This window comes from Sus scrofa, chromosome 2 (genome assembly GCF_000003025.6).
Source record: "Sus scrofa isolate TJ Tabasco breed Duroc chromosome 2, Sscrofa11.1, whole genome shotgun sequence".
NCBI classification, from domain to species: Eukaryota; Metazoa; Chordata; class Mammalia; order Artiodactyla; family Suidae; genus Sus; species Sus scrofa.
Genome location: NC_010444.4, coordinates 90404780 through 90432419, shown reverse-complemented (window position 1 = coordinate 90432419; position 27640 = coordinate 90404780). Strand labels below are relative to the sequence as shown.

General features: G+C 38.7%; 1 long non-coding RNA gene across 3 annotated transcripts in view; it reads left to right on the top strand.

The window, feature by feature from the left end:
* Positions 1–27640, top strand: part of LOC110259416 — a 49718-nt gene that overhangs the window by 4295 nt on the left and 17783 nt on the right. For 2 of the 3 annotated variants that reach the window (XR_002341795.1, XR_002341793.1), the window contains exon 2: positions 11709–11945. This is a non-coding gene — a long non-coding RNA (uncharacterized LOC110259416). Of the gene's footprint in view, positions 1–11708; positions 11946–16281; positions 17038–27640 lie in introns of those variants that run through there. The other variant, XR_002341794.1, reaches the window with a different exon arrangement.

Sequence of the window (27640 nt, the reverse complement as noted above, 5' to 3'; positions counted from 1 at the left end):
TTTTTTGAGTGACAGTCTGTAATTCTATAACTATCTGTGTTGCCTAACAAAATTTTTTAGAAATTTTCTGAAGGTTAGTAAATGTTAGTTGTATAAGTCTTTATGAAAGCAAAGGATAAAGTTAGTGTACAGTCTCAGTAGCAAGATATTATAACTAACAATGTATAGAGTGGGATTTTATTGGTGTACCAATATTTTCAGGATCTTATTCTTAAGAGTCTAGTTTATACTATGAAGAGTAATATCAGGAAATAATACAATTTGAACTGTCTGAATAAAGGTTGGACTATTTTAGTGGATTTTGATATGTACTTTGTTATCTAATATTTTTGTTTGGGCATTTTTATCTCTTAAACATTTGAGGTCATTTGGAAATTATAACATGTTTTCAGTTTGTCAGGGAAATTCAGCATTCTAAAAGGATCACTCTGGCAGTGATCAGATATGACCCAGGATACTTGTTTCCAATGAAATTGGTTGGGAGGGCACTATGTTCTTTTATTTGGCAGGGGTGGGGGTGGAAACTGTACAGGAGTTCCTTTATGGTATAGCACCTAAGGATCTGGCATTGTCGCTGTGGCATCCCTGGTCGCCACTGTGGCACTGGATCGATCCCTGGCTCCGGAACGTCCACATGCCATAGGCAGGGCCAAAACAAAACAAAGCCATGCATGTCTATAGCATATCCTTCTGGGTTATCAGATTCCACTTTATTCTTTGTCTTTAAGCTATTTTACTGTTATTTGTAAAATGTGGGTAATTGATAGATATATAACTTCTCTCCTATCTGATAATGATTTTGTTTGTCCCATTCCATTCATGGAAAAATTAGTTCTGTCCCACTTTGCCTGGTTCTCTCATATCATGTGAGTAAAATGAATTCTTTGGCCTGTGCTCATTTTTATATCTATATGAAAGTCATGACTTTATCTTATTCTGAAAATTATTTTTTAATAGAGGCCTGGCAATATGTACCCAAGAATCCCATAAGAGTAAATTCTTACTGTGGACTTCTGGTCTCAGGTCTCACTGAAGTGTCCAGGACCTCTAAAGGTAAGGCAATATAGGATCTTCAGAGGCATAAAAGGACAGTTACCCAGGGAAACCAAAATCTCAGCCAATATGGTGTGAGACCCAAGAAGACATAAATGAAAAGGTACATCAAGAGCAAGTTATCTGTAGTAAAAGAATGTGTAACCCCTTTGGATTGTGTGGAGAAAGAGAGGTCAACGGATATTCGAAGTACCCTATATCCAGAATCCACTGATTTGGAAAGCAATGTTTAGAGACTAGAGAAGTTAACTATAGAGTCATATCAACTCTTCAGAATTTTGGTTCAAACTCTCTGTGCCTTCTAGGCCCCAGGTAAGATTCCTTAGAACTATGTAATAAGATGCCCTCCCCTGTTAGACTTTCCACTTACTATTCAACATAGAAAATACAGGCATGAGGGAGCAGTGGTAGTGAGTCAAGATCAACATACATAGCTAGGGTCTGCCCTCACCTTACAAAGACTTGAATGTCCTTGTTCAATGATGACCTGTTTTCTTTAGTGTGTGGCTATGTTCACTGTTCTGCTTTCAACTGCATATTGATACAGCTGTGTTATAATAATGTTTTGCTTTAAGAGAGTTCAGTCTGTAGCCCTTGAAGCCTTTGTGCAGTTTTAATTCAGGAAGCTGCCCTAAATTCAGACCAAATCAGAAGTGGCTCCTGAGGCAATGAGTCCCTTTAGGCTGCCTCTTAAAATAAATAACAATAGGGTATACTTGCCTGGAATCTTCATCTGCATTGTCTCATTAGAGAGAAGGGAGACACTGTGGAAAGGGCACCAATTTGGAGTCAAGTCATAGAGCAAGCTTTAGTTCTGCTATCTACTTGGTATGTAAATTTTCTGCTGTTGCTTACCCATTCTGAACCTCAGGATCTGTATTTCTGTGTAATGGAATTAGTAATAATCCCAGCTTTTCAGAGCTGCAGAGAACAGGAAGAAGATACACATTTCCAAATTCATAAGATTGATATACATAGAGGCAATGGAATAATACAATCATAATCTAATCGTGTAATCTGTGTTTTCTAACATGAATAGATGACCAGGTACAAAACAGTGTGTCTTAAGTATGATTTCATTTATGGTCCTAAAGAAAAATGGTAAATTATAACCCCAAATTATTAATGAATATCCCTAAATAAGAGTATTATGGATGACTCTTCTTCATACTTTTGGCATTTCAGATTGAAGAAAAAATAATGTATTATCAAGGTGTTACTTTTTATAGTAAAAATAAAGAATGCCATTTCCAATTGAAATTAATTGAAATTGATGTCTGTGATTTTAGATGGGAGCAAATTTTTTTATAATCTTTACTGAGTAGTTGTTTGACCCAAAGAAAGGAATGTTATCTGGATATAAATTGTATCCTGTTGTTCTTAAATGGAATAACAATGGAGGTAAAGAGGTCACTTCAAAGAGAGGAAAGCCAAAACATGATGGCCAGCAAAGGATAATAATGAAACATTCCAAATGTGCAATTTCCTACCTTCTGCAACCTAGAATTGGCCAAGGAGAATGTCCTTGCATGGTTTAGTCTTATTCAAATTAAGGGACTGGAGTTCCCATCGTGGCACAGTGGAAAGAAATCTGACTAGGAACCATGAGGTTGTGGGTTTGATTCCTGGTATCACTCAGTGGGTTAAGGATCTGGTATTGCCATGGCAGACGTCACTCAGAACCAGCGTTGCTGTGGCTGTGGCATATGCCAGCAGCTGTAACTCTGATTTGACCCCTAGCCTGGGAACCTCCATATTCCATAGGTGCGGGGCCTAAAAAAAAAAAAAAAAAAAAATTTAAGGGATTGATGGTATAAAGATATGGGCATAGATAGTAGAAGGATGGAAAGAGACATTCTGTATATACTCAAGGCATGCTAAAAACATGAATGACGACAGGAAGGCAGACACCGTGAATGCTGTCCAGTCCCACTGAAATGATGAGTTGTTAGAATGTTAAATATGGAGTGAAACAGGCTGAAATTGAGTAGTATTGCTGCATTTTTAATGTAATATTTGACTTATTTGTATTATGGTGCTTTTAATTATTTATACTGTTTGGTGTGTGTGTGATGAAGAGAGGGTGAAGCTTATAGCCCTACTTATAGACTTGTCTCTAAAATTGGCTCTTGATACATACAACGCATGCCCTACTTATAATACATAGTCAGTCCTATAAGTGGGGAAATCCCAAGCTAGAATTTTGTTTGGCTGACTGGTCATGATGGCTTCATGAGGATGACCTTTAAGGTGATGTAACAGCCAATGGGTGAAGCATAGCACTTGAAAGGACCAGTAAAGAACTGCAATATCTTCCTAGATATTTATGAATTCCATATTTATGAATTTCAATAAAGTTGTTCAGCCAGAGTTTACTGGCATGTGTGCTGCTTGGCCTAGAGACTCCACCAATGTGAAGCTATCCGTGGCTCCAGCTGGGCAGAGTGGGTTGTGGGCAGCTGCATTGTGCTAAAGGACACCTGCCTGGACTAAGAACATCAACCCAGATGATAGGAAAACACTCCACATGTGAGCTATACCCTTATCACATCAATGTCTCATTTCAACAGATGCCTTTGCTAAGTTGAATGTAAGTTATCTCATTTCTTCAGCTTTCAGAAGTCTAACTAAAACAATCTGGATTGGCATATCCAAAAGGTGATATCCAGTAGGCAGTTTGGTATATAAGTCCAGAGCTCGTGAAGGAGGTCAGGCTGAAGAGAAATACTTTGGATATCGCCTGCGCTTACTTAGCATATTAAGTCTACTATATGTGCTTGGCAAAAAAACAAAAACATTTTTCTTATAACATGGCCCCTTAAATGCAAGCCAACAACTTCATCTGGTGCTCAACTCAAGAAACAACCTTCTGTTCCAATAGCAGAAGAAAACTGGCTGTGTGGGATTTCTTGATTGATTATATATATATATTCAAAATCATGTATACAGTATTTTAAAGAGATTTTTCAAAGGTAATTTTAACTCTACTCTATTTTTGCCTTGCTTTAAATTCTAGTTTCCATAGGAAAAAATCACTCTCCTGTATTTGGGTATTACTGATACACATGTGATAGGTACAGCCATGGTCATAGAAGGCACTATTCAAGGGAGGGTATATACAGTGAGAAAAGAAGAGATCTGAGGGTGAAATATTAGAGAATATCAACATTTTAAAAGTAGGTAGAAGGGCCCACAGGATTCTAAGAGAATTAGGATGGGGACAGGAATGATTAGTATAATAAAAACAACAATGAGAGAGCTTCCAGAGAGTGGCTAACTATCAAAAATAATGCAAAGAAATCACAAAAGATAAATAATGAAAGGCAACCACTGGACTTGGGAATTAAGAAGACACTGATCACTTAGCAAAGCCGTTTAGGTAGTGGTGGTCTAAGTCAATTCTTGATGGATTACAAGGTAGATAAGTCTTTAAATAAACAACAAAAGAGGTGGAGACCTAAATGTTTTCAGTGAAGAGAAGGAAAAGATTCCGGTGGCAGGTAGCAGAGAATTAGAACCAAGGAAAAATATTTTGGTACTTTTTTTTTTTCTGGTTTATTGTTTTTTGTTTTTTGGGCCACATTCGAGGCATATGGAAGTTCCCAGGCTAGGAGTCCAATTGGAGCTACAGCTGCCAGCTTACACCACAGCCACAGCAATGTTAACCCACTGAGTGAGGCCAGGGATCAAACCCAAATCCTCATGGATACTAGTTGGGTTCATTACTGGTGAGCCACAATGGGAACTCCTGATACTTCACTTTTTTTTTTTTTTTTTTTTTTTTTTTTGGTCTTTTTGCCATTTCTTGGGCTACTCCCATGGCATATGGAGGTTCTCAGGCTAGGAGTCCAATCGGAGCTGTAGCTGCCACCCTACACCAGAGCCACAGCAACGTGGGATCCGAGCTGCGTCTGCAACTTACACCGCAGCTCATGGCAGCACCAGATCCTTCACCCACTGAGCAAGCAAGGCCAGGGATCGAACCCGCAACCTCATGGTTCCTAAGTCGGATTCGTTCACCACTGCGCCACGACGGGAACTCTGATACTTTACTTTTTAAATGGGTGTGATTTGATCTAGTCTATAGGCCAAAAACCAAAAAGAAAAAGAAAATTTAAACAACACAGTCCCCAAGGAGGAAGGAAAGGGTTGAATCCTAAATACTAATTTGCATTAACAAGAAGGAGGGCAGAGGAGAAAGATGTGCTAGGAATGGAAACAGATGCCTTTGTATTGGGAAGGGAAGAAGTGCTGTGGAGGATGAATCAAGTTCACTTCTGTTAGCTTGTACTTACTCTGTGAAATGGAAAGTTAGCAGAGAAAGTGAGGAGAAGAGCTTCCAAAAAAAACAGTAAAAGTTTGTGATAGCCTTTGGGAGTTCCTGTTGTGGCTCAGCAGGTCAAGAACCTGACATAATGTCTGTGAAGATGCAGGTTCCATCCCTGGCCTTAGTCAGTGGGTTAAGGATCTGGCATTGCGGCAAGCTTCAGTGTAGATCACGAACGAAGCTCTTATCTGGCACTGCTGTGGCTGTGGTGTAGGCTGGCAGCCCTAGCTCTGATTCCACTCCTAACATGAGAACTTCCATGTGCTGCAGGTGCAGCCATTAAAAAAAAAGTTTGTGATAGTCTTTAACAGATATAAGAGAAGCTGAGAAAGAATATATAAGATTTGAGGATACAGGGAGTTCTCATCTTGGCTCAGCAGAAATGAATATGACTAGTATCCATGAGGACATAGGTTCAATCCCTGGCTTTCCTCAGTGGGTTAAAGATCCTGAGTTACCATGAGTTGTGGTATAGGCCTCAGACAAGGCTCGGATCTGGTGTGGCTGTGGCTGTGGCTAGGCCAGCAACTACAGCTCCAATTTGACCCCTAGCCTGGGAACCTCCATATGCAGGATTCCTATGTTTGTACATTTTCTACATTTTGTGTAATTTTTGTTTCAGTATTTCTCATCCCGCCTGTGTGAATAAATATAAAACATAGACAAGTGGATGAGTCCAGGATTGCAGGTTTGCAGGGTACTGAAGGAAATAGAAAAGGTAGGATTATTATTATTTTTTTTTAATGGCCATACCCGCAGCATATGGGGGTTCCCAGGCTAGGGGTTGAATTGGAGCTGCAGCTGCCAGCCTATGCCACAGCCACAGCAATGCCAGAAATGAGCCACATCTGTGACCTACACCACAGCTCACAGCAACACTGGATGCTTAACCCACTGAGGAAGGCCAGGGATCGAACCTGCGTCCTCATGGATACTAGACAGATTCGTTTCCACTGAGCCACTATGGGAACTCTGAAAGTGTGGGATAAATTGTGGTTGCTCATAGGAGAATGATAAAAAAAAACACAGGACCTGAACTGAGTGGTAAGGAAGTGATGCTAAGAGAGGGGTAACAGTTGAAAAAGGAGAGGGAGGAATCAAGGGACTAAAGATCATCATGGTGTCAGTAAGAGGGTAGGTTTGCAGAAATAGGAGAGGACTGGCAGAATAAGAGGGTATGTTTAGAGAGGAAGATATTGATATGTGAGATTCCATGTATTTCAGTTAGTTCCAGGTAAAGATAAGCCCAAGAAATCAGTGCAAGGTAGGTTGCTGAAGTTGAGAGAAGTGAAGCCATAAGCTTTGAATAGACCACAGAACTATGAGGGTCATTCATGAAGGCCTTAAATTTTTGTAGGAGTTCAGTTAGAGAGAAATACAGTGAGTGTGGTACACAAAACCTAGATGAATGTGGATAATTAAAAAAATGGCGATGAAAAGAGTAGAAAATGGTATAGTTAGGTTGGTATAGAAGAAACTCAAAAGAAATTTTGTTTGATAGGAAAATAAAATGATCTGAAATTGGCACTTTGGAACTAGGAGAGTGCCAGCAGTACTTCTAGACTATGAGTAAAGGAGCCAGGCTAAAGTAAAGTGGGAACCTCAAGGATACCTGAGTTTCAAATAAGTGGGTGTATCAGTCAGTCCTCTCCAGAGAAACAACCAATAGGATATATAGATATGTAGAAAGAAATTTATTATAAGGGATTGGCTCACAAGATTATGGAGGCTGAGAAGTCCCACGATATACCTTCTGAAAGCTGGAAGCTCCGGAAGCCATGGTGTAGTTCTAGTCCAAATCCAAAACCTGGGAACCAGGAGGGCCAATGATATAAGTCCCAGTCCAAGTTCAAAGGCCCAAGAACCAGTGGGCTGGAGGCTAAGGAGAAGATGCATCTTCCAGCTAAAGCAGAAGAAGCATATTTGCCCTTCCTCTGCTTTTTTGTACTATTCAGGTGAGGGTGATCTTTACACAGTCTATAGATTAAAATGCTAATCTCTTCCAGAAACACCCTCAGAGACACACCCAGAAACAATGCTTTATCAGCTATCTAGGTATCTCTTAGTCCTATCAAGTTGACACATAAAATTAACCATCACAGTAGGTTTACATCCTACTGGCTCCCTCTGTGGAAAATGGAAACTCTTAAGCCTTTTAACATTTGTCCATTCCTTTCACAAATTCATCAAGAATCTAGTATGTGCCAGGCACTGTGCTAGATGTAGGAAATATAATGAAGACAAGTACTGCCCCTTCCTTAATAGACTGAGTCTTTAGTCAGCAAGAGCCCAGACAAATAAGCAGAAAAAACTTTTTAGCCTGAGCATGTTATGAGGCTGTGTCGTGTTAAAGGCTACATCAACCAAAGCTTTCCCGTAAAAAAGATATGTAAACAGTCAGTCAGACAGACATTGGTATTGATAATGTAAATAAGCCTTCCTGTGTCTTTGAGAAAGTCACTGATAGAGCTGTTTACTAAAGAACAAATACTAGTTTACTAGATGTTTAGGGATTATTTACATTACAACAAGGTGTAGAATCAATTGATATGGAAATCAGTTAAGAATGCTTTAATAGCAAAACAACTGCGGAGCTGTATAATGTTATTCTAAAACATAATACCTATGAATCACATGAAAGTTAAATTTCAATGTTATATGCATGCAAGATGGAAGATTTCCTAGATGTTTTCAGAAACCTTACTAGGAATTGCTATTCAGAGCGGTAAAAAAACTACAAATGAATTATAGGTAGATAATATGTGACATATGTAAGTTACATGTAAGATCATTATTCCTTTGACATTTGGCAAGCTTTATTTACACAATAATAGTTTTTTTCAGTTACAATCAGTAAATTTCAGAGATAAACATTTAACCATTTTTTTTAGCATTAACCTTTGTAGATCCATTTTGAAAAAGTTTTCTTACATCACCAAATCTACAGATTCAATCAATATATTAGTACTTTTTATAAAAATAGCATTGGGAAGATAAAATGTAAACAATGTCAAGTTATGAGATAAAACCTCCCATAAATAAATGTAATGAAATAAGATACAAAATTGGAAGCAAAAAAAAATCATCAAAACCATTAAAAATCAATTATAACTTGTGCTGTGGAAAAGGGGAGAAAATAAAAGGAAAAAAAAAAAAAAGCAAAACTTCACATACAAAATTCTAGAGTACCAGACTGTCAGCTCAAATGCAAAACATTCGCTTTAGCTTCCAAATCTCACAACTGAACTTGAGCATAAGCTTTAAGGGCTGAGTAAAGCCCATGAGAGGCTGCACTGGTCATGGAAAGGCAGTGAACAAAACAGACTGAAATAAGCAACTCCTAGAAAGGTTAGGATAGTTTAGGATGTCAATCCTGTGTTTTCCTCCCCAACCTCCATGGGATTGTGCCAGAGGCCCCCAAACTTACTGCTGCCCTGCACATTTTTGATTGGTATCATTTGTCTTCTAAAACTTATATTTTCCAGGAAATGTTTATTAATATTTAATAAAATGAATGTTCTTCTGTCTTATGTTAAATAGAGATATGTTCCCACAGAAAACGTACTTGGTCAAGGAGTAAAAAATGATAGCCACTTGATCATTCAACAACTACTTATTGAGTAAACACAAAACACTTTAAGGAAAGCAGTATTAAGATGAAGTTCTTGGTCACAAGCAATAGAAACTGACTAATTTTAGCAGGAAAGGAATTTATTGGCAGAATATCAAATAGCTCATAGAATCAACAGGAAGACTGAAGAACCAGGCTGAAAAACAGGCAGGAACCAAAGGCTAACAGACTGTAGGAATCATAACAAGGTTACATGCAAGTTTGGTTAGGATACTTCTGGTGACCCCGCCAAGGGTGAAAATACTGCTAGAAGCCATCCTGTAACCACTGGCTCCTGGGAACGTATTTTAACCTTCCTTACCCTTCAAATGATTCACTTTAGATTCAAATTCCCAAGTCTGATCTGCCAAACCTAGGTTTTATGCTCCTTCCCTCACTGCTGTGGTTGGAAGAGGAGGTGTCTGGCTAACTGGGCTGTGGGAAAGGGAGTTAGAGCCATAGTGTTCATTAAGACTCACATAATGGGAAATTTCCCTCAAATGGGAGTTTGGATGCTCAATGGCTAAAGAAATTATAAATGTCCACTTGAGTCTGTATCTTTAGCCATCCAAATGTCCACTTCAGTCTATATCTTTAGCCATCTTTAAGCCATACACTTTTGTCCCCATGCTTCCCTGAAGAGAAGCTGTGGCCATCATTGTGCAGCTTATCAGCAGGCCATACGTTTTGGTGTGGGGGGGCATGCATAGGTTTGATGTACCACATAATATTGTCATTATTCCTTCCCTCCACCCTTAGTACCTAAAAGGCCAATTTTGAGGTAATATTAAGGTATATCTTCTATATAACCATCTATATTGGGGGGAGGGATATAACGAGCTCATGTTCCTATCAGCGAAGAGATCAATTTTTTACAGTGCATTCTTTTTCCAAGATGCTAAAGAATATATCAGCAATCCAAAATGGAAGGGCAAGCCTAAATCATTCAATAAAAAGAAAAAAAAGGTACAGTGCTAGCACCGTGTTAGAATTGCAAAAACAAATAAAATAGAGCCGGAGTTCCCATCGTGGTGCAGTGGTTAATGAATCTGACTAGGAACCGTGAGGTGTGGGTTCGATCCCTGGCCTCGCTCATGGGTCAAGGATCTGGCATTGCCATAGGCCAGCGGCTACAGCTCCGATTAGACCCCTAACCTGGGAACCTCCACATGCTGCAGGTATGGCCCTAGAAAAAGGCAAAAAAAACAAAACAAATAAAATAGAGCCCTTGTCCTCCAAGAGTTTAGAGTATAATAGAGTAATTCATTTGAATAGACTATTGGAATGAATTGTGAGAAGTACTAAAAGAAATATATGCAGAGTTTAATGGAAGCATATAGGAAGGAACCTGATTTCATATGTGGGGGGGCAGGGTGGAAGATGTGAGGATATGACAACCTGAGCTGTCTTCTAAAGGACGAGTAGGAGTTAGCTTCTGTTTTGTGAGCGTATTTTATAATCAAGAGCAATAAATCACTCAGACAGGAGTTATGTTGCATTTTTATTGAGAATACTTCCAATAGAGCCCTTTATTTCACCTATCATAACACTTATGCTATATTGTAATCACCGGTGCTGCTGTTTGTCTTTCCACCAACTAAAGCTCTGTGGTGATAGGAACCATGTCAGTCCTGGTCATAGTTGTATTCTGGGCACCTAGCACAGTACTTGGCACAAGGTGATAAATAAATGTTTGCTAAGTAAAGAGCAACATCAAAACATTTTACACATGAACATAGATCTAACTGCTGAGATACAGTCTTGACAGTTTGTTGAAATACTATTGAACTTCAGAGGCAGCTGATGTATAGCTTACTTTTAGTCAGTACTTATGATAGTAAAGTTATAAAACTAGGGTTATATCTTAGTAACCCTAGTTTTACTGTTTTAAAAGACCCAAAGACTCAGCTACTTCTTACTAAATACAAATGCAAAAGAGATAAGAGTAATGGTTTTCATGTCTCTTTTTTTGTAGCATAAAAAGAAGGGTTAACTTCCAAACTCTTTACTTTCTCATTAAGGTATTTTACAAGACTTCTTTTTAACAAAAACTCAGATTTTTAAAGGGAAGTAGTACTACAATGCTGCAACATAATAGGAAGGAGAAGAACTTGAAAGGAATCTAATATCCCTATTTTAGCTGGAGAGGCAGTAATCTTCAGCTTGAGGGTAATACTTTATGATGCATAGACACTATGGTTACATGGGAACCTACTATAAAAAAAAAATTGGTGTTTGCAATAAATTAAATCCTAAATAGATGATACCAAAGGTTCGCAAACATTAGAATGCATCAGAATTACCCAGATTGTTAAAACACAGATTTCTGCCTCTGCCCTTGAAGCTGCTGATTCAGTAAATTTGGCGTGAGGCCAATATCTGTAGCTCTAACAAGTTCCCAAGTGTGCTGATGATGCCTTTTGGGAGCTGCCCATTGAGAACAATTGGACAACAGCAATCAGTTACCTTTTACCATAGCTTTAGTGATTTCACTTATTATTATATCCCTCCACTCTTCACTCATATTTAAATATCTCTTCTTAGAAAATTCAAGATTTTCTTTTACAAATGTTTCTATTTGGAATCCCTTAGAATGCTGAATTACAAATAGCATGGACCATTGCAATAAACATATTTTACTGCATTTAAAAAATAATAGGATGGGAAGCTGAAAGATCAGAAATATTAAAGTATTGTATTGATCATGGTTTTTCACAGAAACGTAACCAATAAGAGATATGTGAGGAGATTTATTATGATAAACTGCTCACAGATTATGGACCCTGAGAAGACCCACAGTCTACCACCTGCAAGTTGGAGACTCAGGAAAGCCAGCGGTGTCATTCCACTCTGAGTTTGAAAGCCTGAGAATCAGGGCAGCTGATGTATAAATCCTAGTCTGAAGACAAGGGAAGACCAATATCCAGCTCAGGGAGCAGACAGAAAGCAAAAGGGGTGAGTTCCTCCTTCCTCTGCCTTTTTGTTCTATTCAGGCCTTCAACAGATTGAATGATGCCCACCCACACTGGGAAGACAATTTACTGAGTCCATTAGTTCAAATACTAATCTCATCCAGAAATATCCTCACTTACAGAAATAATGTTTAATCTAAGCAATCCTTGGCCCAATCAAGTTGACACATAAAATTAACCATCACAATGATTAAATGTTAAAATCAAGATTTGGAATTTCCTTTTCTGAAAATATGACAGTTGAAATAAACATTAAAGTCTGCTACTCTTATAGAATAAATATTTATTTATTTATTGGAAAAAATATTACTTTAAATCTGTAATCAAGAGGTAGTGTTTCTAATGATTAAATATAAAACTTGGGGAGTTCCTATTATGGTGCAGCGAAAACGAATCTGACTAGGAACCATGAGGTTGTGGGTTCCATCCCTGGCCTCTCTCAGTGGGTTAAGGATCTGGCGTTGCTGTGAGCTGTGGTGTAGATCACAGACATGGCTCAGATCTGGCGTTGCTGTGGCATAGGCTGGCGGCTACAGCTCCAATTAGACCCCTAACCTGGGAACCTCCATATGCCACGGGTGCAGCCCTAAAAAGACAAAAGTCAAAAATAAATAAATAAATAAAAATAAAATACAGAACTTGGAATCACAATATATAGATTCGACTCCTAGGTCTGTTACTTAATAGCCATGTAACTTTGAGCAAGTTAATGAACTTATCTACAGTTGAGTATCCTCATCTGTAAAGTTGGGAAGATATTATTACATATTATATAAAGGGTTGTATGAAGATTAAATGTAAAATGCTTAGAAAATATCTTGCCCATTATATAATACTCTATAGAAGTGTTGCTTTATTATTGTTGTTATTGTCATTATATTGTTATCTGCCAAGAAGATGTGGGAAATATACAGGTGTTCAAACTAAAATAGAATAGAAAACCATACCAGGAACTGTGCTTTTCTGATCTCAGCAGTCTAAGACTTGGGTTTTAATGCCTATGAAGAAAGAGCTACCCTAAGCTATATTCCCAATGAAAGAGTCAACAAAATTTCTGCTTAGTAGATAAGAAAATTTGTTGACTTTGAGCAGCATTCTGGGTAGAAAAGTCTCCCTCACAAATTTTAAACCATAGGTCTTTGCCTCCCATAACTATAGAGTTCAAGTTTATATTGCCACCTACTCTTGGAGCCCTTCAAATTAAGAAATTTCATTAAAAATTAATCCTAAGCTACTGATAACCTAGACCATCTCAAAGAGGAAAATACAAAACATCTCTGAAGAAATACACTTTAACCATACTGTCCAGTATTATACAGAAAAAACCTCTCTGAAAATGAGCTTAAAAATATAAAATTACAAAATATTTATGAAAATAATCCACCATGAATTAGAGTCAGCAGGCACACTAAATAGCAAGATATAGTCCTAAGAATTTTATATAACAGAACATTCTAATAGAGACTACTATATAAAAATATAATCACATTGAAGATATTTAAAAGTCCAAATTCTATTTTGAAAATTGAGAAGCTATAAAAAGAAAGTTTATTTGAAAAATAAAATTTCAAGAAGTAAAAAGTGCACTCACTGAAATTTTTAACAATAACAAAGAAACAATTCATGAACTATAAGATTGATCTGAAACAATTAGAGAATGCAATTATAGTTTCAGCCCTTATTTTGCCCAGGACTTTCTTGGTTTTAGTACTGAAAACCCTACACCCTGGGAATTCCCTCAGTCCTGAACAAACTGAGTGATTGGGCTCCCTCATTAACAGTTACTAAGAATAGAACAAGAAGGGCTGGTATAGGGATTCTGAGATAAAAGAATATTAAGAATGGGAGAGAGGAAATAGTTGAAGAGATACCAATATGAATCTTCCAGAATTGATAGATATGCATTCTAAGAATAGCAAAATGAGAATTTTAAGATTCATGGGTCATAGATGCCAAGAAAAATAAATAAAAAGAAATGTACCCAGACACATAGTAAAACTACAGAACATCAAAGACAAAGGGAAACTCAGAGTTACCACAGAAAGCAGACAAATAACTTACAAAGGAATAAAATGTAGACTGGCAGGAGATAGTACAAATATTGCACACAAGACAGCATAATAATAATTTTAAATGTCTGAGATGAAATAACTTGCCACCAAGAATTCTGTCTTGGATAAAAATAATTCGCAGATTAAAGATACAACCCCACCCCACCCCACCTTGCTTGCCCCACCCCAGACCAAGTTTGCCTCTTCAGCAGATAACAAGACACAGGCAGCCTCTGTACCTACTCATTGCCTTTGTCAAATACTGTGTCAGGTGTTTACCTTGAACTTCTTTGTACAACAAAGGGAAATCCACCATGACCAAAGTCAAAATGAGAGCTGAAACCAGAGTGGTAAGGAAATACCACAGGCTGCTCTGAGGGATTTGCCAATAAAAGGAACCTAGAGCCTCATGATAAATAGCAATATAAGAAATAGAAGAAACCTTCCCCAAGGAATGGGGAGTCAGAATTGAGGCCTGTATAAATATCAGCCAAGATCTTAAAAAGGCTACAGTGATAGGATGAGAGAGAGAATCTCTGCTGGGAAAAAGAACCATAAAGAAAAGCTTTGTCTCACAGGTCTTATTATGGGGTGAGAGAGAAAGAAATTTTACTTGATGAATTCATAAGCACAAATCTGCCCACATTGGGTTTGGTATTTACATCAGTTTGTGTGGGCTAGGAAAGTTTGTGCCAAATGCTTTAGCTTGATAATGCCCCAGGGCTTCTGGCAGAAGCAAAGGCAAATCCTCACTAGAAAAATGTACCTTCAATTCAAGCTATGCCATGCTCAGTTCTACCATACACAAGTTGTGTGTGTGTGTGTGTGTGTGTGTGTGTATTTTACTGATATAAATTAATAGCACTTCTGTTGAGTATTATGGAACTTTGTTATTCAAGCAGCTCAATATATCATTAGTGCTAAAATTGAATTTCTTTTAGAATTCAATAGTTGCCAGCCTACTTGCTCAGGTATGCATTCCTGAATTTTCTGCCTCCATGTTTTAGAAAGGCATTATATGATGTTCAATAAACTACTTCATTTGTGACAATCAATGTTTGACATTCTAAAAGTTTAAGTCATTTGGTATACAGTTAGATTTTAATAAAATTATGCAGCTCCCTGGACCTTTAATTATATACTTACCAAACCTTATAGAGCCAATCCTTCCAAAAGTCTCTCTTTTATTCAAAATTATAACCTCATTTTTAGTGTTTCCTCAACAACCACTAGCCTCTAATAAAAGATGCCACAATTGTTGGGGTTTTATATAAATTATATTCTGATCCCTCCTTTAATACCTATTATATTGTGAATTATGTAATGAATTATTTCATGTCTTTGTGATTAGAAAAAGAGAAGGGAAGAGGAGTTCAGGGTATAGGTGCAAGTAGAGAGAGGTTGTTGTTCTGAGGGTTAACCATTAGCTCAGATTCTGGGGTGTTTTGGAATTATAAATCAAATGCCAGAGTTCCCATTGTGGCTCAGCAGAAACAAATCTCACTAGTATCTATAAACCAAATGCCCTAGGCATCACCTATGAGATGTAAGGATGCCATCAACTCTCATAACTGTAGCAATTCAGTACCTTGCCAATATCTCTCTCTACCTTATGTTATTGTGGGGACTCCTGGGACTCTTTAATATATTCAAGAGCCTATGCTCTGCTACTGTTATACCCAGTCTCCTCTGTACATCCTCTGTGTCTGCAAACTCCTGTGGGCCCCACATGCTCCTCAGGAAGGAAGCTACCCTGCCTAGGCCCTATCTCCTGTGGCAAAGCCTTTGGTATCACTTTCCATCCTACCTGCATTGGAGTCAGGGTCTTGAGATGCAGAAATAGGGAGACTGACCTTTCCACAGGCCCCTGAGTACTGAGTAGGTCTGGATGATCAGATGTCAGCCTGTCCCCTTCATGTCATTGTTGTTTTGGTTCCTGGCCCCAAACATAGAAAGGACTGCTTTACTCTCCACTCATATCACATGGCCAAGTGACACATGCATTCCAGTTTAAGCTTAACTGGAATATCTAACTGAAAAACATTTCCTTATTTATGCAAAAAAAAAAAAATCTGCAGAGCATCTATGACATCCAGATTGCTATGCTAGAAGTTGCTGAATACACAACAAGGAATTAGAGGCAGCTACTCCGGTATAAGATTGACATGTTTCCAGCCAAAACCAGTGGCCAAGGAGTTCAGTTCTCTTTTAAAGAATCCGTCAATCCTAATATTAACCCTGTTACATTTTGAAATTTGACCTTTACAGATCTGAGTTAGGACAATGGGAAGCTATACCAAATAAAGAAAGCCTGCCTTGCTTCCAAAGGTTAATGAATGATGGTGAGGTTTATTATTCAGGAAGATGAAAAAAAAAAAAATTCAAAGCAGTTTAAATCAAATGCATGTCCGTCCATAAGGAGCCATCATCTCCTGGTGCCTAAGCTACCGCAAGGTCATCAGAAACTTCTGGCAGCTACTTTAATTCTTTCAGTGAGTTCCTGCCTTGAACAGGAAATGGCCGGGACTGGAAGAACATGGTTCACCTAATGAGCACACGTTATCATCTTGTCCTGTGATGGAAGATGACAAGAGGTCTGCATCACTGTAGGCAAACAGACGATTCACATCAGAATGGACACCTGGCCAGCTGCTTGTCAGGAGGAACTTCAGTCAAAATGCTGACACTTAAAAGAGACACTTATTACTACCGGGAGAAAAAGACATGATGGAAGTAGTTTCCTACTGTGTGAAAATGTATACAAGATGGATATACTTAACACGACGAAAAACAAGACCTTCTACATTCTGAATTTCTCTTCCAGCTCTAAAACTAGGGGATCTATATCCAGTTTTGGATACTTTAGATCTATGCTGTCCAATACAGCAGCCACTAGTAATATGGCTAGTCTGAATTGAGATGTGCTATAAGTGTAAAATGTGCATCTTATTGTAAAAGCTTATTAAAAATAAACAAAGTAGGAACTCCCTCTGGGGTGCAACGGGATTGGCAGCGTCTTGGGAGCACTGGGACGTGGGTTGGATCCCTGGTCGGCACAGTGGATTAAGGATCCCGTGTCGCCAGTTTAGTTCGTGGCTGCGGCTTGGATCTGATCCCTGGCCCAGGGACCTCCATATGCCTTGGGTGGCCGAAAACAAACAAGCAATGTAGGAGTTTCCATTATGGCTTAGCAGGTTAAGAACCCAGCATAATGTCCATGAGGATGCAGGTTCAGTCCCTGGCTTAGCTCATTGGGTTAAGCCACAGGCTGCGGCTTGGACCCCTGGTTGCTGTGGCTATGGTGTCGACCAGCAGCTGCAGCTCTGATTCAACTCCTAGCCCTGGGAACTTCCATACGCACAGGTGAGGCTCTTAAAAAAAAAAAAAAATGTAAAAGATTTTATCAATATTTTAAATAATAATCCCATGTTGAAATCAGAATATTTTTGCTATTTTGGGTTAAACAAAGTGTGTTTAAAAATTATTTCTTTTTCAATTTTTAAATGTGGCTATTAGAAAAATTTTAAATACATTTATAGTTTGCATTATAATTCTATCAGATGGCACTGTTTCATGTATAACTGTATTTATTGTATTCAGAGATAACAACCTGGAGCTGGCCCTTTTGGGTTTAGATAAAATGTCCACTAACGCTACCTCCAACAGGGTTATTCTCATAAGCAAATGTCACTGTGCTCAGTGTTCTATGAGACAAAAACATAGTAACTTGCACCACAGATAAGGCCAATGTTTTATCGTTGCACTAAATTCAAAAGAAGGCTCACCATGAAGAAGCTTGCTTATAAACAGTTTTACAGCTCACTAACAGCAGACCTTTTCTTACTCTGGCTTTAGCTATCTGAGCTAGCATAAACAGCTAAATTAGGGAAAGTCTAGAGCTGATCCCAATAAGATCCTAGGGCCACTAAGAACTGATATTTGAAAGAAAAATCATGTGGAAATTAATAGAATGTATTTGTGATACCCTTGAGCTAGAAGACAGAATTACAAGGTCAATGGCACTGAAAACACCCTTGTTATAGACTGAATTATGTCCCTTCAAATTTATTTATTTATTTTGTTGTTGTTTGTTTGTTTGTTTGTTTTTCCCTCAAATTTATATGTTGAACCTTCACTGCTAGTATGACTGTATTTGAAGATAGGACTTTTAAGGAGATAAAATTAAATGAAGTCGTAAGCAGGACTTCTAATTGGATAGGACTGATGTCCTTATAAGAAAAGGATAGGACATCAGACCAGACCTTTCTCTCCATCATGACTCCTAAGTGAGCACAGAGGAAAGGCCATGTGAAGGTGCAGCAAGAAGATGGAAATCTTTTTTTTTTTTTTTTGTCTTTTTTGTTGTTGTTGTTGCTATTTCTTGGGCTACTCCCGCGGCATATGGAAGTTCCCAGGCTAGGGGTTGAATCGGAGCTGTAGCCACCGGCCTACGCCAGAGCCACAGCAACGCGGGATCCGAGCCGCGTCTGCGACCTACACCACAGCTCACGGCAATGCCGGATCGTTAACCCACTGAGCAAGGGCAGGGATCGAACCCGCAACCTGGTGGTTCCTAGTCAGATTCTTTAACCATTGGGCCACGACGGGAACTCCCGAGACTGTGTCTTGATGTCTTAACAGTGACATAGAACTACTAAAGAAGTCAGCAACGTAGTCAAAGGCTCAGAATGGTTAGGCTCCCAACCTGAGAGGATATATTTTGAAAATTTTTAATTCTGCAAAAAGACTTTAGATATCTATATGTAGTTCCATGGGACCTTTCCGAAATTTTTCTTGCTGGAAAAGTACCACAGAAATGTCAAGAGAAGCAGAAAGCATTAGCTGTAGATGTCATTCTAATGAATATCAAAGAGATCTTTGTCTTATTCTTTTGTCTTGTATTCAAACTAGCCATTAACATATCTTCACCTAAGTAGTTCTCATTAATAAGAATATGCTCTAAAATCAGGTGGTTATCTATACTAAATTAATGCAATGGAGCATTTATTTTAGTTCCAGACAGATTGGTATCAAACTTTTCTGGCATTAAGAATCATGTTTTACGGGAGTGCCCATCGTGGTTCAATGGTTAATGAATCTGGCTAGCATCCATGAGGATGCAGGTTCTATCCCTGGCCTTGCTCAGTGGGTTAAGGAGCCGGAGTTGCCATGAGCTGTGGTGTAGGTAGCAGACATGGCTCAGATCCTGTGTTGCTGTGGCTGTGGCTGTGGCATAGGTTGGCCTCTACAGCTCTGATTGGACCCCTAGCCTGGGAACCTCCTAAGGCCCGTGTGTGGCCCTAAAATCAAATAAACAAACAAACAAATAAATAAATAAAAGAATCACATGTGGAGCTTGTTAAAAATAAAGATTCAAAGTTCCCAACCCCCAGAGAGATTTTGACCTAGGAGGTGACTGTGGTGGGGCCAGCCCTTTATATTTAAAATAAACCCGAGGGGGATCCTGACCCAGGCAGTCTCTAGACTACACTTGGAGAAATACTATTCCTAGTTGCAGGCAGATTTGATGAACAATTTATCCTAAATTGAAATGGAAATATACTTAATGTTTTTTGCATGCTTACCATGAGTGTAATTATACTTTGAGATGAGTGTGGGCTCTCCTTTTTCCACTCTCAGTTTTATCCTAAACAATGGCAATTTTAATAAAAAGTATATGTGTTAACTTCATTTACTGTTTCACACACGAACTATGTGCTAAAAATCATGTCAACACTCCATCTGAAGGGGCATTTTTTAGAAGGTGTAAGGAAAATTTGCATTCCATAATAACTTTTGATCTAAAATGAACAATGAAAGGAAAATGTATTCATCTTACAAGTATGTATTAGTGATGACATTAGTGAAATGTATTTATTTAAGCAACAAATATATGTCTGAGACATTGTTCTAGCACCATGGAAGAGACAAAGATGCACTAGAGAGAGAACTACCCTCAAGAGATTTACAGTCTAGTAGGAGAGATCAGGCAGGCATAGATACACACAAGTATCTATGAAAGATAAGTGTAGGAAGAACAAACTGAACACTAGGAATTTGGGGGATCCATATTCAGTATGACTTCAACAAAGGCTGCATGGGGGAAGTGGCAGAAGAAGATGAAGCAAGAGAGGTAGGCAAGGGCCAGATCATGAAGAGTCTTGTGCACTAAACTAACGGGTTTGGTGTTAATCCTGAGAGCTGCGAGGAGCATTGCATAGATTTTAAGGCGAGGGATGCAGTGCGTTCTCTCTCTCCATATTTACCTAACACTTGCTTTGTATCCAGCACTAAGTAAGACTGTGGACTAGAGAACTTTTAAACCATCTCTGAGCCCTGGCCCCACCCGGACCTACCCATTTAGAATCGGTAGGGTTGGTGAACGGTACTGTGTCACTTAAAATTTCTTCCATTAACTCTGAAGCACAGCCAAGTTAGGCAACCACCACTGAAGGGTGTATTGAAGTACATGTATATGAAAAACTCTTTGCCCTAAGGTATCTTATTAGGGAGGATGTTCAAGCAAATGATAAAATGATAATTGAGCTAGTGATAAAATCACTTACGTGGTGAATGGTGCTGAATTCAACAGGAAGGAAGCAGCAACAGAAAAGCTGGACAGGAGAGGTATAGGGATCAAGTGATTGGATTGCTTAATTCTTGAACAAGGAAAAGACATTCTCAGAAAATTATTTTAGGGAGTTCCCGTTGTGGCTCAGTGGTTAACGAATCCGACTAGGAACCATGAGGTTGTGAGTGCAATCCCTGGCCTTGCTCAGTGGGTTAAGGATCCTGTGTTGCTGTGGCTGTGGCATAGGCCAGCGGCTACAGCTCCGATTAGACCCCTAGCCTGGGAACCTACATGTGCCGCGAGAGCGGCCCAAGAAATGGCAAAAAAAAAAAAAACAAAGACAAAAAAAAATTATTTTAGGAAACCGTTTTGTCTGTGATATCCATAATAGAACTATAAAAAGAAATTGGAGGCAGAGTCACCAAAAAGAGCTGAACATAGTAATCCAAGCATAGGATTATGGCAGATGGCTAAGGGGACGACTACAGGGATAAAGAAAAGTGGGTGAAACAGCTTTGGGAAACTACCACAAGGCTTGTAATGTGTCACTAAAGAGAAAGGAGAAAAACACAAAGAGTGGGAGAAGGAAACGAGGCAGGAGAAAGTGGATGAGATCATGGCGAAACTTGCATTGTAAGAAGAGATGGTTGCATCTAGAAATGGGAACTGCTAATTATTTGTATAGAACCTAGAATATAAGGTATTTGAAATTGTACTGAAAGTTGCTATTTTATAAATGGAAAACAATCCTAAAATGCCACATACTCTAAAATGTCAAGTAAACATGGCAATTTGTTTTGTGACTCACACTTGAAGTTTATTATTGGAGTTACTTTTGAAAATACATAACAAATCTGCAGTCTGGTTACTATTTTATTTTAAAACTATTAGTATAAATTTTACTGTTTACAGTATATGTTACTTCTTTTTCCATTAAAAGGCTAAAGCTATCTCTCTGTTCCCTTACCCCTTGCTTTGTTGAAGCGTCTCTCCTCGTGTCCATGCTTTGGCCGGAAGTCAATTATGATGAAAAGGGTGAAGAGGGAATCAGAAGCCTCTTGCCAGGGCCTCCTGCCAGGGACAGATGCGCTTGCTTTCTGGTGCTTCCCGTGTATAAAGGACACTTAGGCTTTAAACTGAAGGCTTGAAAGCAAACAAGGCCACATACATGTGTGCAGGCTGCGCACTGCACAGCTCTGTAGTGCTGTTCAGCTCTGTAGGTTTGTATACTTAATTTCTGGCAGATGGAAATCAAGCATTTGATTAAACCACCAAGTCACTCACTGTATAGGCTAGCAACGACGCTGAAGGAAATCCTCTTCCTTCAGTGTTTCTCAAACCATGGTCTTGGGACTAACTACATTAGACTTCTCTGTGAACTGCTCAAAAAATATAGATTTTGGATCTCACTTCAGACTACTGAGGCGGGCCTTGGAATCCACATTTTTAAACAAACTCCCACCAGGCAATTTTCACATTCTCTTTAAGTACAACTTTTCAGTTACTTGGCAGATGACCCTACTTTCTCCCATTTCATCATAATGGCGTAAAGAAGTATATATATTTTAAACTATTTTACATTAAAAAAAGAGAGAGAACAGCACTCCAGTTCCTAATTACCCTTCTGTTTTAGAATAAAAAGATAGATGCAATGTCAGAATTACAAAGGAGTGCCTCAAAATAGTGAAGGAAATGCCATATAGGTCATATGTTTGATCTGCCCAACCCAAAGTATCAGATTGAGCCCTCTCCATGACCTCAGATGTCTATACCACGAGTATTTTTCACACATCCCTAACCTGCCCATTATGGATTGTTGATCAGTGTTTATAAACTCTCATCAAGTGTACATATTTATTGTCTGCATAATCCATGAAATAACACAGTTCTTGTGTATTACCTAATGTGTAAAATTTCACTTACCTTTCTGTGTCCTGAAAAAGAGCTTTGCCAAGCTTTAAGTGACACTCTCAGCGGCTGCACCATAGGATCTGATGGACAAAGTGGTATTTTCACTAGCCTTCCCATTGCTTCTTGATTTATAGGCTGCAGTCCAAGTCCGTTGCATGTTGAAGAACCTTAATCTTTTCAATCTGTTCTCTCAATAAGAACCGCCGTCGTGTTTTAGTCACTTTAATTGTCCTTGTAAGGATCTTTTTTCTTTTCATGATCTTTTAAAATTCAAGTTGTCATTTTTAAGGTTTTGTGACTTGAAATGTCCATAGTTGTCTGATATAAATACATATACACTAGTTTTCTCACAAGCATAAGATCGTGCATGTGATGCATCTAACATCATTTCTCATCATGGTATTGCATTCTTGACCTTTTGAGCTATCATTTGAGACCTCAAAAACAATCCCAGATATTGAAATATCAGATATTGAAATTGAATAAAAATGGAAAATTACCCAGGTAAAAGAGTCAAGATGAATTGAATATCATTAGCCAGCTGTTTTCCCCTGAGCAACATCACCTTCAGTCTTACCTAGACTCACCCTCAGCTGCTTGGCTTCCATCCAAGTCCACAGTTTGGCCAGGAATGTCTAAGGCAGGCAGCTTCACTGCAGGGACCTGGTGAACGAGAAGCATCTAACAAAGCATCATCTGGACAGTGATGATACTGCTTCTTCCATATGCCTCATGATTCCTTAAAAGATTCGGATCCTGACCTCCATGAGCATTCATCCTGTAGCATGTGGATAAGGGCTATTTGAGGAGGGGCTGGGGAGTGGGGCGGATAGCCTAAAGAATAGCACAAAAAGCCCAAAGCCAGTTTTTTTTTGTTTGTTTGTTTGTTTTGTTTTTTTGACCCTTGCTTTACAAGGAGATGCCAACTTAGATGCTGTTCATGTTGAAGGTCACTGTGTATCTTGCAGTGACTGTACAAGCCAACTGAGACAGCAGTGGTGGCACCTGAAATCCCTCATTAGAATGCCTGACCCTTCTCCCTTCCACTTTTGCTCACACACCAGTATCCTCTGGGATAGAGGTTCTTCTGACTGGCTTGTCTTTCAGTAAACCTTCTGGTTATTTACTTGATTTGCCCTGTCAGATCCCCATCTAGAATGACTTGGTAGAGCTTCTTATGCTGCTGTTTCTCAAATCTCAAGTAAATCCTCAAGTGAACAAACAGACCACCCTCATCTACTCAGCAGGCCTTATTCCTTCTGGGTTTATTTGCTCCAGGATATGACATTTGGATGCTATCTCTGAACCAGGAAGCAGGCTCTTCCCAGAACCAAATCTTCAGGCTCCTTAATCTTGGACTCCACAGCTTCCAGAACTTTAAGAAATAAATGTCTGTTGTTCACAAGCCACCCAGGCTATGGTGTTGTTATAGCAGCCCAAGTAGACTAAGACAGATGCTCAAAGCAAAGAATAGAGAAGATTAATCTATTATGGGAGGAGGGGTGGAATTAGAAGCAGGGAGATCCAATAAGATGTGAAAGCACTGAGGCAGTGGATTAAGATAGTGGCAGTGGGAAAGGGGAACCATTTTTAAAAGGATCATTTGGATGAATCCTCATGCCACATCAGAAGCACCTTTCAGGGACAGACCACAGCCCTCTCACAGCCTGAGTTTTCACTGAGCCTTATACTCTGTGTTCTTATCATTTGCTCCTGATGCCTTAAGCAACAGTTCCTTGCCTCAGTGCTTTTGTACATCTGTCCCTTTCACTTTGGATCCGACCCCCAACACTGCTGCCTTGGTTCTGACCTCTGACTCTCTTCATCACTACAATTCATATCCATCCCCTTGCCTCATACCCAGTAGAGCATCTTCTCTAGGACCAGCTCAGGCTACTGTGACCAGAATCTTTTTAGGTTTGTACTGAACTCAGTTGCTTGACATGTTGGTTGGAATGAATAATAAGGCATTAGGAAGGAAGATACAATCCTGGGGTTTAGGATCTGGAGTTGAGGATTTGTTGAATGGAGTTTCTCTGTATAGAGGCAGAAAGGTGAGGAAAAGCCACTAGTCTGGAAGGTCAGGTGAGGCAGTCACTTTCACACACACATTAGATGTGATAATGGAACATCTGAGTGGAAATATCTGATGTGCAGTCTAACATGTTGGGTAGCAACTAAGGAGAGAGGTCAGGACCATAGTCACAGCATACAGACACACAGGCCGTCACTGCATAATTCCAGAGGGTGGCATTCACATAGACTAGAAGATACATGACACCCCTTGAGTTATACAAAGCTGAAATCTTGGTCAGGGCAGGGAATTAGTACGTGGAGGAAATAGACAAAGTCAGGACAGAATAAGACTAAAGGAAGAGAGCAAACCAGGAAGGGAGCACAGGGCTAGGATTGCACTTTGGGGAAAATGTAGGCACAAAAGAGTAACTCTAGCTCTGTTGTATCAATATATACAAAGTAGAAAATTGGTATATTTTGAATAGAAGGGAGATTTAAAAAAAAACACAATTATAATGAAAGAAAGAAGTGTGATGTTGAAAAGGAAAAAAGGAATTGTGAGCATTAAAAGCAACAGGTCAAGGAGTTCCCGTCGTGGCACAATGGAAACAAATCCAACTAGGAACCATGAGGTTGCAGGTTCCATCCCTGGTGTCGCTCAGTGGGTTGAGGATCCAGAGTTGCCATGAGCCGTGGTGTAGGTCACAGACGTGGCTCGGATCTGAGATCTGGCAGTACTGTAACTGTGGTTTAGGCCAGCAGCCACAGCTCCTATTCGACCCCTAGCCTGGGAACCTCCATATGCCGCAGGTGCAGCCCTAAAAAGACAAAAAGAAAAGAAAAGAAGATCAACAGACCAAGAAAATAATTGTTTCAAAAAAGATAAGACCTGTGTGTAGTGTTGCTTGAGGGGAAGGAGCCAGTAAAGAGGAAGAAATTGAAACTACTGGAGACTGAGAAAAAAACTGACAGAAGGATTCCAGAGAAGACAAGTTAGTCATGAAAAGGGAAAGACATCCAAGATGGCTCAGAGAGACCGACCTTTAGAGACAAGGAGCAGGAAAGATGGGGAAATTCATGTCTGAGCTCCTTGCTTTTAGGAAATAGGAATTAAAAGAGCAATCACCTCAAAGTAGACACAGGCTCCGCTGGAAATTTTTTCATGTTTTTATTATATTATAGAAGCAAAATATACTCAGAATAGAAAATTTGGAAAAATTACAGAGAAGTAGGGGAAAAAATCACCTTAGTTTTGAAAACAAAGATAACCACTAGAATGTAATTCTTTCCAGACAATTGGGTGTTTTTTTCCCTTTCACATGTTAACATTAGCACTTCTAGTTACTATTTAGCTTTTATAAAGCTCACATTTAAAGTTTATTTAATCTTCTACAAAGGACGTGTGCTATAATATCATTAACCATTTCCTGCATTTGAGCTGGTTTCTATTTTTTGCTATTTCATAAATAAAGCTGCACCTAACATCTCTGCACATAAAACATGTTCTATATTTAGAATTGCTTTCAAAAGGTAGAACCCTGAAAGTATAATTGTTAATTCAATAAAAGTATAATTCTGAACATCTTTAAGCCTTTTAACACCTCTTGTAGCATTTTACATTTTACCAGCAATGGATAAGAATACAATTTTTCTTAACCCTTGCCAGAATTAATAGTTTATAAAAGACATTTGTTAACAGATGAAAAAGCAGTACTCTTATTACATGACATTTCTTCTACTACTACTGCTAATGAGAGTGAATAAGTTTTCATATAATTATTAGGGTTTTTTTTCTACTTTGTAAAGTGTTTTTGCCTTTTGTACATTTATCTTTTGGGTGCATATATTTTATAATTTTAAGTTATTTATACAATAAAGGTATTGATATGTTCCCATTTTAAACCTCTTTACTATATTTAAAATTTATTAGTTTTATAAAATTTACTAATTAAAGTAGCTTGTCTTATTATTACAAAAAGAACTGTGTATTCTGAGGCTAGTCCTTCACTCTTCCTTCAATCAAATAAACTCCCCCATTTGCTTCCACTCAGTTCCCTTTTGGCTTAAGTTGGTTAGTGTTGGTGTCTGTGGGCTACAACAAAGAACTCTAATAAAACCCAGCAATAATCAATTAAGGAGTGCAATAAAAAGAAGCTGATATATGTTAGCAACCAGAACCATAAAATATCTAGGAATAAACTTACGAGCAAGCAAGCTCAACCTCCAGGAAGAAGACTATAAATCTTTACTGAGGATATAGGAAAAAACCTGAATGGAAGAGGAGTGTACACTTTTCCTGGTGAGAAGAACTGACTGTTGTGAAGATATCAATATTCCCCCAAATGATTGTATAAATTCAAATACATTCCAGTGGGATAATTTGAAATATGACCATTTAGTGCAAATGCAGAAAAAAATAATACATGAGAGTAGCTAGAAACTTTTTGAAAATTACAGCTTAAGGTAGCGATTGATTCAGCACCTTGTTTGTTATTAGGGCAGAATAGACAAGTAGAGTGGAAGAGTCTGGAGATAAACCTGAGTAAATATGGGAACAGTAAAAGTGGCATTTCCGATCAACAGGAAAAGGCATGGACTATCCAATAAATCATATTTTGGAATAGTTGCCTCTTGGCGTCCAAGACACCACACTCTACTAGCTTTCCCCCCTACTTTGCTGGCTGTTCCTTTTGTTTCATTTATTAGCTTCTATTTCTCCATCTAAGTGCACCAAAACTTGAAATGGACCTCAATGTTTTATTTTTTAGATCTACCTTATCCAGGAATCTGGCTTTAAATGCCAACTCCATGGATGAGCCTGAAATTTCTTTCTCTAGCCCTTGCCTAGCTCCCAAATCCTAGGGTCATGCATTAAACTGCCTATTTGTTATGAAACTTAGTATTTCTAAACCGAACAGGTAATTCTCTTTCTACTACCACTCTCCCACACCACCACCAAACATATACATCGATCTCTAAGTTTTAGCTTTCCTAAATAACACCACTGTCCACCAAGGTGCTTAATCAGAAAACCTAAGTCATCTCTGATTTCTGCTTTTCCTTCAACCTCCAACATTCGCTCTACCAGCACATCAATGGGTTCTGCTCAAGAGAGAGTAAAAATGGATA